The 16,620-nt window shown below is 37.1% G+C and overlaps 1 protein-coding gene across 1 annotated transcript in view; it reads right to left on the reverse strand.

Moving 5' to 3' along the window:
• The window catches only part of SEMA5A (semaphorin 5A), a gene marked incomplete at its 3' end in the record, with an annotated part of 140,510 nt that overhangs the window by 111,375 nt on the left and 12,515 nt on the right, over positions 1-16,620 (reverse strand). Inside the window, exons 2-3 of the mRNA XM_027889049.1 lie at positions 15,688-15,781; positions 14,425-14,524 (exon numbers count right to left, since the gene is read on the reverse strand). The remainder of the gene's footprint in view (positions 1-14,424; positions 14,525-15,687; positions 15,782-16,620) is intronic.

Below are 16,620 nucleotides of genomic sequence, written 5' to 3' on the forward strand. Positions count from 1 at the left end.
TTCTGTAAGAGTACATATGTGTATGTAGGAAGCAAAACGAAGGTCTGATACCACATCACAGACTGTCAAAAGCTGTTTTTCTTGTACACAGTACAGCAGCAAGTATTCCAACACCAAGGAATATGGTACTTTCATGATGAAAAAGAGCTAAAAACTTTATTTCTTTTAATTTTTAGTCTCAGAAATACCCATAAATGTGTGAATATAGTGGACAAAAATTAAACAAGAATAAAATGAAACATTTATACTGGAAGCTCAGCTTTCTCTATCTCCCTGGCTGCAAAAGAAGCCCCATGGTCTTTATGTTACTAGGCTGTCACATCCCAGCCAAGTTTCAAAAAACCAGCTCTACTATAGTACTTTTGTATCTACTACTAAAAGAAGATAATCCTGTTTCTGCAGAAAGAAATAAAAAGACCCTTAATTGAAATATTAAATATCTATGTATTTATGGATGCCTTGGTTTCCATTACAAAAAGGATACTGATTTTCATGGGACTAAGATAAAAATGTTGACATGTCTGATGCCTTGTATCCCTTACATATCCAGAGAACTTCTCCCCACCTGCCCACTGTGAATAGAACTCAGTAGCAGAAACAAAGATTCCTTCACATCAATACCTTTCCTCAGCCTCTAAATCCAAAGAGAGGCCAAAGAGGTTTTTTAATTTCCTAGCTGAACTCCTCCTCTCAGTGCATGCATCTCACATGACAAAAATGGAGGCAGGATACACTCCTTTCTTTCAACCAGTATATCCAAAGACAAGGTTAGTCTCTGAAGGAGAGACAAAGAAGGATGTAAATGCATTTCTGATAATATATCTCAGAGAATAACAGTAACAGTTCCTCTCTACCTCAACCTCTGGATGTTTAAATGTTTTCCACTATTTTATTAATTTAAGTCTATTAATTATTTTAGATGTATTAATTTAAATATATTAAGCACATTGTGGGAAACTGCAAGCAGAAGCTTACTTGCAACTACTCAGAGGAGGGTTTTCAGAGACCCTAATAGACAAGAGAACAGTAAATCAAAGTCGAAGGTAGAAACCTCATCACATGTTAAGTCACTATCCCCTTCTCTACACTACTGTATGCATGGAAGGAGAAAGGATTCTGGAGACTGCACATATTATAATGTTAGAGTGAAAAATAAAAAGTAACTTTTAAAAAAATCCCAAAACAAAACAAGCAAAACCAAACAAGCAAAACCAAACACCTCCCAAGAACCACACATCCCCAACCGCCCCCCAAAAATACAAAAAAACCCCACAAACAAAACACACACCTTCAACATATACCCACAGCATCAACAGATGAACAGACACCTTAGAAGAGACTTCAAAACCAAATCTTTTTCCACAAGGTTTAGATTTCTGCCTTCTGCACATGCTCGAATAAGAACTGCTACACGAGTTCCATCTCTGCCCATGATAACAGCTGTAAGAGTGAGCCTGAGGAAGTTGCACCTGAACTTCGTACCTAAACAGAGCTGAAACACTGCAACAAGTCATAAGTCCTGAGGCAGGCAAAGCAATCTTTCCTAAAATCAGCCCTTCTCCTTATTGAAAGTGCAGCTACTGTGCCAAGAAGTATAGTTAGCCTGGAGCATAAGACATGATGAGACAAAGCCAAGAGAATCCTAAACATGAAAAGTTTAGGCTGGTTTCCTTGATTTCTGTATAATTTCCATTTGTAAATGTCTATCAACTATGAAACATAATGGTCAGGCCAAAACTCTTCAAGACATATCCAAATAGTAACACTGACCAAGTTTTTAACTATCTCTAAACATTTGGGAAACAGCACATTGACCTGTTATTTGCATAGTTTTTCTAGCAGAGACCTTAATCAAACTTCTGACAAATTGCATTTTACAAGTCTGTAAAATAATCTGAGGGTGCAAAAGGAAAGCAGAATAAGTAGCATTATAAGATGCAATTTATTTCAATATATTATTTTAGTCCTGTATGTAAAGGGTCTTACACACTTATTCTCTCCCTCATTCCCTTTGTTTTGGTCCAGCTTGCCTAGAAGAAGTATAAAGATGAATGAGACCCCTTAGGCAAAGGTATGATATTTTACAAAGGTAACATTTGCTTTCTCCATCAACAGTATTTGATGAGGAAAAATCCTGCAATTCAAGGTTTTGTATTTTAGCTGAGCCAAAAAAAAAAAAAAAAAAAAAGACACTTAAAAGAGAAAAAGTGTGTACAGCTAAGCATACAAGGCAGGTAACTGCTCCTGCTAAATCCAATCAGATTCATTTTAGACTATTCCCTCCAGGCACTGAAGTCATATATTTAAAATTAAATAATCAGGATGTCCATATTTCTAGACCATTTAAAATACACTCTGTTGGAAGTACAATTTATCTCTGAATTATAAACTACATTTTCTTTTGTTCAATCAAAATAAGCTGCTGTATAAAAGAGAGAGCTATCACACTACCTGCATCTGTCCAGCAGTTAAGTTTCTTTCAAATAATTAACTTTGCTGATTCTGTAAACATCAGTTTAACTGCAGTTTCATTGAAAGATGAAGTGAGCTTGTGTCAATATAAGTATACAAAAAGCAGTCTGGTATGGTTAAAAGATACCAGTGACAAGACTAGCTCTGGGTACACCCTCAAGCAGATCTAGTGTCTACCCTCACAAACGCTGCTCATGTAATTTGCTGTGGGGGACTCATTCCATTTTCCCTGGGCACTTTGCTCCACATCTTGGTTTGCAAAACAGTAAAAGTTTGATAAAATTTTGCTGTGCTAAGTGACTGCTCCAGATAACATTCACCTTTGTGTACAAGCACAGACCTGGAAAAAAAGTTTTTGGTTAATGAAATAAGACTATATGCTGCATACAGACAGGTGAGGGTATCAGCATTCATATAGTCATAAAACTGGAGTATGTGAATACCCTGCAATGTAAGCTCAGTGCCTTTTTCTGTAATTTTTCTTGATTTGTTAAAGATAAACTCCTCTAATTCATAAAAAATATTTGAGAGGAAGATTGTTTGAGAAAGGAATATATAAAAAAGACTCTGTCATCACACCTACCAAAAAAACTTAGCTAAATTCTACATCAATGTGTATACTCTCAGTTCCTAGTTCCGGCAAAACCAGTAGTGTCAAGCCCTGGAACTCAGAAAGAAAAAGGGATGGAAGCTGGAAGGAGGCATCAAGAAGGTTGTTTCCAAAAAAACCCAAGTTGGTTTTATTATAGTGAATCCTGTTTCCTGTCAAATGCACAAAAAACTCCAAACCTATACCTCTTTACAGTAGAATTACTTTGAAATACATTCCTTACTCAGTATAGCTTTAAGAAAACAATTTGCATATCACTCAGATACACAATTAGATTAGATCAATAGCTCAAAGATCACTTCATTAGACATCACAATGAGACTGGAGGCTATAGATCTTCTTCAGTGAAATAACCATGTCTTATCACCAGACCAAGCAATGCAGACTGTTTACTATGCGGCTGAGTAGCGTATTCTAATTTGTATTTGCATAAAGTGAGAGTCAGCTTCAATTAACAAACTGATTACTGAGTGAGGTTTTTTGTTTTCTTTTCTTTTGTTTTTTAATACTGTCATTCATTTCTTTAGTGGTATGAATTTTAAGATCTGCAAGAGGCAGACAGCCATCAGCTGTCATTGACTAACACAGTCAAAAATCAATCCTTGAATTCATAGTGACATTCTGCCAAAAGTCTGCTAATATCAGTAGCTGAGGGTGACAACTCATAAAAGAAGAATCTGTCATCGAAGCTAGTTCTCCAGTGCTTCTCAAAGAGCTGATACTTGTGATTTGCACAAAGGAAGCACTGCTTCAAGAACAGTGGCTTGAAGCAAAGAGTTTGTAATAAAACCTGAGAACTCAAGTATCACACTGTGGGCCTGACTGCCTCATCAGTGGGGCGTAGCCCCAGTGGACCACAGCTTCCTTGAGCAAACACAGGCCAATCCAGCAGGTCCACACAGAAGAGCACCAAAGGCAGCTTAGGGGGAGGAATAAAGGTAGTGAAATCAGTGCAGCCTAGGCCCAAGTTCCAGCAAAATCTCAACACTTCTTTAAAATTCCTTTTTTCTTAGCTATCCATTAGCTCCTTGGTCTTTTTGGTATCTTCACAAGACCCAAATTCGTACCTGAAGTTTCCTTTCACTCATCTAGTTCCTTGGTCCAGTCATTGAGATACCTTTCCCCATGCACTGCTTGGGACATCCACTGAACTGTGATCCTTAGACTGGGCATCAGAAGTCAGACTGAGGTGGTGGAAGGAGAGATTCTCCACCTCAGACAGAATACAAAGCCAGCAAAGTTTTTCTTTTACAAAATAGCTTTAATGGAAGAACAAAATGATTGTTCACAAATTAAGGTCTAAAAAGTGGACGAGAAATCAGAGGAAATTTAACAGACAAAGGAGACAGGCATAAAGTGAAAGCAAATGAGCCAGGAGAGCACAGAATTGTAAGCTAGGGCAGGAAAAGGAAACGGAGAAGGAAGAACTGTAGCAATTTGGGATCAACACCCCACCTTCCCACCCCCTGAATTTCATCTTCTCTCTTCTCTCTATACAACACTTGCCTGCTCCTTTTCCAGTTGGTACTACTATTGGCAAGCCAAAAACATTTTCTTAGGGACCAACAAACTGTCAACACCATGAATATGACACAGAACACAAGCTGTTCTGTAATAGAAATATACTTTCAGGTGCTATGAGTAACAGCATTTCAGAACAGAGACCATACCATAGGACTCTGTTTATTTTAAAAAATTACATAACTTCAAAATGGGTTGGGGAGCTATGAAATACCTTGACACTCCCATTTTGCTGTGTGAAACTCACAAACTTCCCGAGCCTGATCCTGCAACATTATTCTGGAAAAATCCCACTAGCTGCTCTCTGCAGTCTTACCCTCTTCCCTGACCCACGTGCTGTCTGCTCCTGACAAAGACCAGATGCTGGGCTGGATGCACCTCTCACCAAACACAGCCATGTTCCCATTTCCTGCACAGGTCTGAGCCCTGTACTACACACTATTGGTCGCTTGTATTTTTTCGCACGTTTATCACCACACAGTACATACAAGTCTGTATTTATGAGTTATTCATAAAGCCTAGTGAAAAGTGAATATAGTATCTGACTATAAGACACAGAATATCCATAAGACACTTTCTTACAAAGCATGTGCTACAGTACATCAATTGTGACCACAAAGAGAAGAAACAGCACCCAGAATAGCCATATCCACATGTTGTCCTTAATATTCCTTCACTCATTCAGTAGGAAGGTCTGTGATCTGGAAAGATATCTTTCTTCTGGCTATAGTTGAGTCAAAACCCCCAATTTCAACAGAATCATGTAGCCATTAACTGTACTTCCTTACAAACTGTCACAAAACATGGCAAAAATTGCATTTTGGAAGTTTCTTTCAGTTTATCCAGCCATGTTGTTAGTGCCCTTTGCAAATATTCTTTCCAAATATCCCTGGCACACTGTTGAGAGATAAAATATGATACATTAGCTGTGGACAAAAATTTTCCAAGCAACTTGTACTTTCAGAGACCTAGTAACACGCCCCCGATTGAAGTTGCTATACTACATATTTCTACACCTCATGAAAATTATTCATGAAAATTCCTATTTACCCTTTAAAAAGGAATATCGTAATATTATGCTAGTCCAGCTTATTGAAGAAAAGTTAGTAAAAAAAACAACCAAACAAAAAAAAACAACCAGACAGTTAAAGTATTTTTAATACTTATTTTCATCATATTTGTTAGCAAACACAATCTCAATTTATGGCACTGTGTTTTCCTTTGTTCTAAGCTACATAATTATGCTGATGTCACATAACCAGCTACATTTTTTTGGAAGGGAAATATGTTTCAATCTAGAGGGGAACTACTGCAATGAAGAAATTTCTTGAACAACCTTCAAACTCACTTTATTCTTCCCTAGCTTCACTGTTAACCCACATTTTGTAATCTCTTGCTAAAACAGCCTCTGTGCTCCCTGTATAATGAAGGGATCACAGAAAAAGTGAATTCTGAAATTTCACCCGTGAGAGTTAGGAATCTATGTGGGAGCAGAATGACAATTAAAAGTAAAGTTGTGACGTCATTTGCATTAACAATTTGCTGAAACTTCACTATTTTTATATACATATATATAAAAGTTTAAAAATATGGATTGATTGAACAAAAAGCAGAAGTTGAGGACTGGGAGGAGATCCATTAACAGAGAAGTAGACAACAGTGCACCAAGATAATCAGGAAAAAAATTAGCTAGGAAGAGAGGAGTTTTATCACCTGAGAGGAGAATGAAGAAGATTAAAGTTGGATGAAAATTTGTGTCAAATCTTGAAGATGTATTAGAAGTAGTTTTGATTGAAGGCAAGGTTAATGGAAGCAGGTAAAAAAGAGGCAAGATGAAAGTAATTCAAGCTTAGCTGTTGCATTCTATATAAATTGGGAACAGGCAACACAGAAACTGGGAGTCATATGTGTTGGATAATTAAGAAAGAAGATCATCACATCACAGATTTTTGCTGCAGCCATCTGGACATAGTTTTTTATTTGTAAACTGTACTGAAAAACGTGCCAAAATTTGTACATGGATGTAAAGAGAAACCAGAAGGAAGACAGTATTTCAGAAATTTTAAATAGCTGGGTTTTAGAAAAAAAATATATATTCAACTTAAAACAGTTCCTTATCATTTTGTGTGCCACTGTATAAAAGTATTGGATAGTAGCAAGTACTTAGCTTTCATAGAAACTTAACAGAATGCATTTTAAATGTGAATCACCAATCTAAAGAACAAAACTGTACTGCTAAAACAAAACTATTAGTGGATATTCTGCACATTAATACCAGGCAAACCTCCAAAATAAAGATTTTATTAGGTAGTTGCTTTAAAAAACTGCTGGATGAGCTCCAAACTGTTGTGAAATTACTACTGTGACAGTCTGCTTCCATTAGATAATAAAAGCAAATTTATTCTTCTTATGGTGGGTTTAGCCCCGCAATTCTTTCATAGGGTTTTAAAGGTCAGTAAGTATTAAACACATTTCAGCAAATGCATGGTGGTCACAGCTTAGACACCTCAAATACAGTGAAGGAAAACACACTTTTGTATGGCTCCATGGCCCCATTCACAAACACATTTCAGACTCCCAATTCCTCTCAACTCCCATCTCGTTACCAGCTTTTGATCTGTTTCTTCCCATCAATAACCAAAAGACTCTCTTTACAGCAACAGCTTAAGTGACAATAAGGTTTAGCAGAGTGATATGAAGGAAAGGGAGAGGTGAGGAACCTCAGAGCTCCCCTCCCACATCACTGCTACAGAACCTTTCTGTTCTCCCCCAGTTTATTTGTATGTACCTTTTCTATCAAGATAAGTATTCAAAACACCCACTCATCTCACCAAGCTTCTAGATTCCTCCATTAGTTCTTGGATAAGCAATAGAGTATCCAACAAAGAATGCTTAGGTGGACTGAACCACCCAATGTCTCTGCACTGATTATACAAAATGCTAGAGTATCACAGAATCACAGAATGGTTTGGGTTGGAAGGGGCCTTAAAGATCATCTAGCTCCAACCCTGGTCATGGGTGTCTATGGGCAGAAATACCTCCCAGTAGAGCACGTTGCTCAAGGAGTGAGTAGGTTGCTACCTCACTTTGTTGCTCTTTATCTCTGCAAAGATTTAGATCCTTTTATACAGCAACAAAATTTTTTCCACACACTTACAAAGATTCAACACACAAGTGAAAGCACTGTTCAGTGTTTCCTCTAATCCCACAATTAACCCTCCATGATTACAGGCAACATTTCAAAGTGTTCAAAGGGGACTCCACCAATCCACATGACACTCTTCCATATTAGATTTCGCATTTAGATCTCTGATTCAATTCTGAACTACAATAGAAAAATCAGACAACTCTCCCATCTGAAGATGTCCATCAGAAACATAGGAAACCCTAAGAAAGCTATCAGAATCCTGGAATAGGAAGTCTGAAGGCAAAATAATTTCTGTTAGATCTTTCTGAAAATTTGCCCACATTTTGTTATTCACTAGATCCTGAAGCCAGATACAGATTTTTTAAAATATCTGTGAAATATCAAGTTAATAAATCCTTTCTTAAAATAAATCAGGTAAAATTAAAAATAATGGAAGGTACAAAGATTTTCAAAGAGTATTTTAAAGCTAAAATATCCAATCCATCAGTTGGAAAAAACAAAAGGCCAAGTTCAAAACTATTACAATGCTTATACTGAAGATCCTGTATATTCACAAAGGTTTCACTTATATGAGGAACATCCCTGTATATGCCCGAACTTTCTGTCAATACAAACTTGCTTATTTTTTTCTAGATCCTAAAATACAGCATGACAAAAAAAATAGATCTTTCTAAAGAGAATAAAACATAATTGTACTTTCTTCCTCCAACACCACTGTTAAAAATTTAAGTTCTATTTTAAAGTCTGTTTAAAAGTAATAAAACCTGACCCAAGAGATATCGTATACTATCTGGTGGAATGTACCCAATGAAGCTGTCAAACAACAAATAAGGAGATGTCAAATAACCTAACATTAAATGAGGAATGAATGGCTCTTGACATATTTGTTTCAATACACAGAAGCCTCTTGTGGGTTTTCTTCAGAGCATACACTGTGCTGCTCTGTGTATCTGTGTATTATAAATAATAAAATAAACATACTCTATTTTTTCCAAGTCTGAAATATCCTCTTATGTTATTTTTTTTTTTACTTAGACTTTCATGTTTTATCTAATTCTTAATGATGATGCTCTTTTTAATGATTTCCATTTTTAAGAGCTTTCAGGGAAAACTATCTATTCCATAAAGTTATTTCACAAACTAACAATGTTGTGAAAATCCAATTTGCTTGGTGACATCTTTCCCAATGGTTTCTCAGTGGCTGACAGCTTTCATCAGTCAAAGACTAAATTACATGAAGTGTCACTGATGTCTCCATCATATTCAAAATCACTTTAGACTTCTGTAGCTTTGCAGCCGTCATTTTTCATTTATCACTTTGGAAACTTATAAGCATACAGTATGTATGCACAGATTGCATACACTGAAACATATTTCAGACTGCTCCTTTTGAGGAATCTACACTTCAGAGACCGAATGTATCAAAGTCACCTTGAGTTCATAAATAGAAACTCATATGATGATTACATCTTCTCTTAGATTTTTCTAATAAAGACACTCATTCAGCTTTTTTGGGTTGTTTAGCTCATATCGAAATTTTCTAGTAACCCCACAGATGCTTAAAGGGAAGCTTCCTGACTACCCCTACATTTTACGCCACACAATACATTCAGTGGTGTCACAGCAATAACCTATGGAAAGCCTCCTCCTATCCAACTGTACCAACTCTCCAGCACACCATTAGTTTAGAACGACCTGCAGTCTGTAAGGTCCTTAGAGCTATATAGCTAGTCCTTAGCGAGTCCTGCCTGAGACCACCAAGATGTATACCCAAGAGCCATATTGCGCTCCTTTCTGCATTCATACCTGGCCAAGTCTTTCCTCTGTTACAAACCATTTCACCATGATATTGATGGGGCAGTTGCAGAGTGATCTAGCAGAAATTCTACATTGCTAATGTCACCATGATGCATTCTGGTTTTTTTTCATTACAGCCTTATCAATTTCTACAACTAATTACATAACTGTACATAACCACATCTCTTTCACAGGAAAAATCCAGTGCAGAGTTCACAGCTCTGCTTTTTTAAAGACACAAACCTGTATTTATACTGTAATAAACACATCATATAGAAAGATGTTGAAAACACAAATTGAAACATGTTGCTCTCACTGTGAAAAATCTTTGCAAACCTTCAGTGCTCCTTAAATAATAAATAACTGAAGGTCATCTCATCAGGTTAAATGTGAGTTGTACTGCCAAGATAGAGATTCTGCTACAGCTAGGCTATGCTAGCTAGTACATGGATAAACAGGGATTTCAATTTCCAGGGCTATCAATCTTGCATGTTTTCCAGCACTGGAATACACCGTATTTTATAAAGATGCAATCTGAAGCCGAGTGAAAAATAATTCAAACTGCTTCAGTGGTGTTGTAGAAAGGGCTTCCAGAGCACATAGATTATACATACTTTAGTGCATGCACTGCAAATAAACCTGGATCAACAGAGTCAACTCAATGGATCTCAAAACACTGCCCTTTTCTATAAATTCTTTAGACATTTTCAATCAAGATGAAAGAAAGGAACTCAAGAGACTTCAGGCAAATGAGAGATATTTGGAATACTTAAAAGGTTTCTGTATGGCAAGGAGTATGACCTGGAAGAGGCAGTTGTGGGAGAAGCCAGTGGGGGAGAAGCTGAACCTCATCCCTAACAGAATTTTCAGCATTAAAAAAAAAAAAAAAATTATAAATCAAAGACCATTTAGTTTCACACCAGGTGTTGAAACCCTGCTTCTAGATGCCATTAATCTCAGAGATTTAACTAGCTTTAATGCTAAGAGTCTAATTTTCTGTAGCAAGAAACAAAGGGTCTTTCCATTAGACATAGTGACCTCATCCATTCCTCCCTGATCCTTCTTCACCCTGTATGCAGATTAAAGCACAGCACAATTCATCACTTCAGTACAAAGTTGTTTGCAGCTCAGTGGTCTGTGGTTATGTCACATACCAGGCACAGTGTCTGAAAGAGAATGAAGCTTCTTCAACTCTGAAATTGCTATTGCTGCTTTGAAGCCACGCAAGTTCCGTTTAACAAAGAACAACAACTACTACTAATAAGCTTTTCGTTGTTATGTTTAATTTGTTAAAATTCCACAAGCCCCCAACAAAGGGAAACCTCCAATCACTACACACACAGTGCCACAAGGAAGACACCAAACGAGTTACAAGGGCCAGGAAGAAGGACTTTTCTTCACAAATGGATGAGCTCAAAGAATTAGGTGGGTAGGGAAATGGCTGACCTAAGCAATACTTTAAATTAGTAATGACCTATGTTACATACCTCTTCTTCTTTCCCTTGTAACTGCTTCTATTCCATTTATCTAAAACCACACCCTTTTATCCCCTCTTCCTGCAAGAAAAATACTCTTTCATCAGGACTGTATATCACTATTTGAAATATTCATACCATTTGTGTCTTTGCAAGTTTTGGCCAAGTTACTTAGAAATCCTTAGAGTTTCCATTTCAGCTTTTTAGTCTCATTTTTGCTACTATTTTAACAAAATTCATTTTTACCAAGAGCAACTAACCTCTCTAATCTAATGCAAAAAACATTGTTTTCTCCTTCTGTGTTTTCTGATTTCAAATCCCCTTGGAAAACTTCACAGAGGAAGTACAGATACTGGTACAGGAAATTTGAATATTCTTTAATACTTGTATAGATCCATTTATCTGAGGTGCGTAAACCACTGATGGAAAACCAAAGACACTGCTTCTTTTATTCCCAGTATCTGTTCCTCTCTGAGCTCCTAAAATTCTGTTAATTCTTCAGAACTTAACTAGTAGTTTCTCAACCTTGCTTACTTACCTCTTTTCATTCAATTCCTTCAGATAAATTTACCTATTTTCCACTAATCTTCTCCTATGACCCTCTTTCTTCCAGTAGCTGTATCTGTTCTGTATCTGTATCTGTTCTGGTCATTTCAATGGCTATCATTATGAAACCCTGCCACACTGTTAGCCTTTCCCCTTTGATGTCATAATATAACTTCAACATTTTGCTTCTCAAACTAATTCACAAACACAGAAGTATCTCCAAATTCAGCACTCTTTTCTTATCTTTGTACTCTTTCTAGGCTTTGTTGTTTCATCTTCCCTCAAAGGATTATCTCTTCCCTCAAAGGATTATCTCTTCCCTCAAAGGATATTCGCTCTACAACAAAATGGGTGTCAGTAGAACTTACATATTGAAAAAAGGAGTTCTGGTAATTCTTCTCTGTGTGAAAAGCACTACATAATGTACAGAGAACACACTAAGCAAAAAACTGAGATTTCTGGACTAAGAACTGAACTCTCAATGAAACAGCTTGGACATATTAAAACAAATTTAATTGTAATTTATCAAGTGCCAAAATAAGATTAAAAGCATTTATCTTACAATGAGGGAAAAGTCTCCAAGCACAGTGTGAGACCTCAAATTACATAACAGCTTAGCATTTTTAAAAATACTTCTAGTAACAGAGTTCTCTTCTGGGACTGCACCCTGCAACCTTACTGTTTATAAAATAGCATGTAAGAACCACCACAGCAGGTCAAGCTGTCTGTTTAGCCCAAATGAAATGACAAAACCGGCTCACGCAAAACATTCAGCCTGACCTCCTACTCTGTCTCCAGGACCAGCCAAGAGCAGATGTTTAAAGAAAGAGTGGAAACTAGCACAATCATATACAATATTCTCTTCCACTCTCCCCAAAACACTGCACACTTCCCACAGCTTGCCACTCAGTAACTTCCTTGCCTAGAGGTAATGACTTTATCACTTCTTTTTTTTTTAATTCCTCTTTTTTTTCCACCACTTTTTCCAATTTTGTTCAGCAGCTCTATGCACCCATGAAGCACACATATTATGCTGTGACAGGTAACTTCAGAATGACTTATTACACAAAAAAAAACCCACAATTTTTTTCGAGCTTTGAAAATGTTCCCTGCCTGTTTCATCTCATATCTCTTCTAATACAAAATTAGGTGGTACTGAGTATGCATTTTCCATCCACACACCTCACAGCTTTTATAATTTTATAAACAGCAAGCTTTAGCATCTGGTCACTATCTCTGTTTTACTATGGAGACTCTCATCTAGTTAGTTCCTGTATGCATGCCGCTCCATGGATGTCTTCTGCATCCTGCTGCCCCTCTTCATTCTTTTTGCCTTTCTCTGAAACCTTTCCAGTTCTACTCCACTTTTTCTGAGATGAGGACACCAGAACAGCACACCATATGCTGGCTAGGTGGGATCTCTGGGAGACATCCAGTCTGGACCAATCACTAAAAGCCACAGTAGGTCAGGGCAGCTGTAGCACTGTCCAACTAAGACTTGAAAGCTCCCACTGGGAGAGATGCCACCCCCACTCCACCTCCAGGTAACTTTATTCAGTGCTGCACTACCCTAAGGTAGGCTTTTTCTAAAATGCCCAGTCAGAATATTTAATTTGCAATCTGTGTATGTTAACTCCCTGTTACATAGTTTGACACAACCAAGAACATTGGCTCCATCACCTTTGTAAGCATATTTCAAGTAGTTGATTTCAAGTAGTTGAAGGCTAATATTAACCAGTTCTTAAATATCTTCTTAATCAGGCATTGATACACAGAAATCAATTCTTTCTCAGTATCTCCCCCATACTATCCAATGTCCTTCCTAAAACATATATGCTAATCCAATTTTTAAATAATCCACAAACAAGAGCCCTATTGGTTTCTAGGCTCCCTGATTCCACATGAATGCTTTCTGAAATATGGCATAAAATTAGACATCTTCAAGCACTCAATTGCTGAGACATTTTAAAGCAAGAAGTTGCATGCCACAGTCTGTAGCTATTTCCCTCTACCATTCTGTTTTATTTCCCTCTACCATTCCTAAAAAAAAACTGGTTAAACTACATCTGTACCTGTTAAATTGGGAACCTGCAATTTGTTCTACTATCTCACCTACAAATGCTTCCAGCTGGGAAAGGCAATCCCATAAGCCTCCCATAAGAAGGGTTCCAAAACAGGAACCACCCCATGCTTTTCAGTGATAAGCACATATGCACAAGGATCACTTAGTTTTCTGCCATTGCTTTACCTCAGATCATTCTTTTCATAAAGTCATTATACACAGGCCACACAGACTCTCCAGCTGGCTTCCTGCTATTGGTGTGATTGAGAAAAACGTTTATTAATTTTATGTTTAGCCTGATAGGGGAATGTTTTGGTCCCATTTCCTTCTTTGAACATTGACACAGGTTTTTTTTAGATGTTCTCTTGCTTTTAATAGTCTCCTATGCCTTGTCATTTAGCTATACAGACTTCCTTTTTCCTAGGACATTTTTAGACTGAGGGTAAGCATTTGTGTGGACAACATCCTGAAATAGTACCTCTGCCACCTACAAACATGCTACTCTTACAGTTCCCCTTACAATTTTTCTTTGAACAAACAACCCAATTTTTAGATAGTTTTCTTTTTTGAGCACAGTTTAGGAAAGGCAAGAAGAAAGGAAATTTGCAGGTTCTATTTCTTGCATTCCACCCATTTCCATTTCTTGAATTTCCTTAGGTTAGGGAAAATAGAAAGGCAGAATAACTGTAATGGTCTACAAAGCCATCTCACAAGTCTTTTTACAGACATCATCTTACAATCTTTCAATGGCATCACCATCTACCCACTGAACAAAATACAGTCGCTTACCTACCTTTTAGTCACCATCCCTCTGTAATCACCTACTGCCTCTGTTCAGCGTTTGTGCAAAGCTTAGCACAGTGGAGTCCTGGGTCTACTTCGTAGTATGGCTCCTAGGCATCAAGGAAACACAAAAGAGAAATAATAGGTATTGAAGAGACAGCTCATCAGCAATTCTCAGACATTTATAGAAGACATAAAGCATGTCTCCCAAGACAATAAATTAGAAATGTAAGGTGCTTTAACTACACAGTGTGAACAAGAACCAAACAGAATGAGACAGAAAAAAAAAATTCATTCTTTAAAATATCTGGCAGCTTGGCATGAGAACCAGAAGAAGAGTACTTGTCATAGAATTACCAGAATCCATGGGACAAGGATTCAAGAAAAATCCTTACTGTAAAATTCTGTCTTGGTCCCCTAACCATCACTAAAATTAAACATGCCTAAGACATAGGCTGAAATCTGCCCCTGAGTGAAATCCATGACAAAATTCAGATGGGTAAAAATTTAGTATTCTTTCGTTTTTCCATAAAACATTAAGTTCAAGACCCAAAAAAATGCACTTATTGTCTAATATCTCAAAACAATACAAAAGACATTTTCAAGAAAGAGATGCATCATTAAGCATACTTCAAGATGTTAACTCATTTTGTAGGAATGACGAAGACAGTATAATATTCAAAAAATTATCTCGTTTTTTCTTTATTGAAACAAAGAAGGTACTGCTAATCATACTGCTATCTCCACTTGAAACAGCAAGACAGGAACCATATAGCAGTTTCCTGCTCTCAATACCCCAAGATTCACTTCATAAGAAAAAACAGTAATATTCCATCCACTACAAGCTTTCTTTTCCTAGACAGAGAATGTCTATGCAAGAACAAATACACTAGCAATCATCAGTTCACCCTTGAACCTAAACAGAGACATGAGGCAAAAAATGGAGTCATTGTTCCATGCTATTGACTCACTTATACAAAATTACTGTACTAGATGACTGGAAGTGCTTGCGATTTTTTTTCCAGGGCTTTCCTGACCTATGAGAGTCTCAGGAGATCTGCCAAATGCATATAAGCAGTACTGCATAAAAACATTTGCAAACATCATATGACCAAGAAGATCTCTCCAGGTTAGACAACAAAGTTCAGATTTATGTTCACAATATCAAAATTTCTCATGGCTCCCTTTCTTCCTATTACCAAGTACTTCAGATTATAATTTACATGTTTTCTTCTAAATTAAGAATCTATGTCATATGCACACATATACACACCCTTCTGTGAAATCCAGCGATGTCAAACTCCTCTGTAGAAGTTCCCAAAAGCAGACTTAGATAGTGTTCTTCATGGCACAGGAATCAGTTGAAGCTAAAAGAGAGAAAATCACTTTCAATTTCACAGTCCAAGGTGGTAGGAGAAGCTTGTCAAGAAGACCTTGCATCACCTTTTCTTTGCCTCACACTTATCAGAAATGCAAGGACAAATTTAAAACTTGGAAGAGGACCAAATTCTGCTTTTTATATTACTGTGTACCAGAGAATACTTGAACACCTCAGCATAACTACCAGCCACTCGTGCATGTGGATGACAAACTACTCTGTGACATTCAGTCTGTCAAGTAATTAATTATAACTGTTACCATGCAGTAAGCTTTACAGGCAACTACAAGAAACCCATCTCTAAGATGCAGCATGCTAGTGATTTATGTACACACTCACTACACCAGAATGAGCAGCTGAATTATTAGGCTTTGAAACATTACAAAGAAGGCTGTATATCTCAATTTTTCTAAACAAGCCCAACAGTACTAGCTTTCTCTATATGCATTTCAACCTGCCCGCTCTCCCTTCACCAATGGCTTCATGATTCTTACTTCTCTATAAACATCTCAGATTTTATTTTATTAAAATAAAAGCTTTGGCAAGTTTACTTTTATTCTAATCCTAATAATTACCTAAACAAAACTGGAAAGCAGAGTATGAATCCATCTTACTGACTTAGGGAAAACATAAAAACACACACACAAACCAACTCATAAAGGTTGCGTTTCTACAGATTCACCGCTTGCTTTCCTTACACTTCATATGTCAGCCCTGCTGCTCCTATTACTGTGGTGCAACTCTGGGCACAATACAGTACATGCTGCGGGTAAGATAACACCAGAAACCAGCCTGAATATTCACTTAGTTAAGGTAAATTAGGCTAAC

Source organism: Empidonax traillii, unplaced genomic scaffold (genome assembly GCF_003031625.1).
Source record: "Empidonax traillii isolate 1590-97213 ecotype Southwest subspecies unplaced genomic scaffold, ASM303162v1 scaffold249:size1902748, whole genome shotgun sequence".
NCBI lineage: Eukaryota > Metazoa > Chordata > Aves > Passeriformes > Tyrannidae > Empidonax > Empidonax traillii.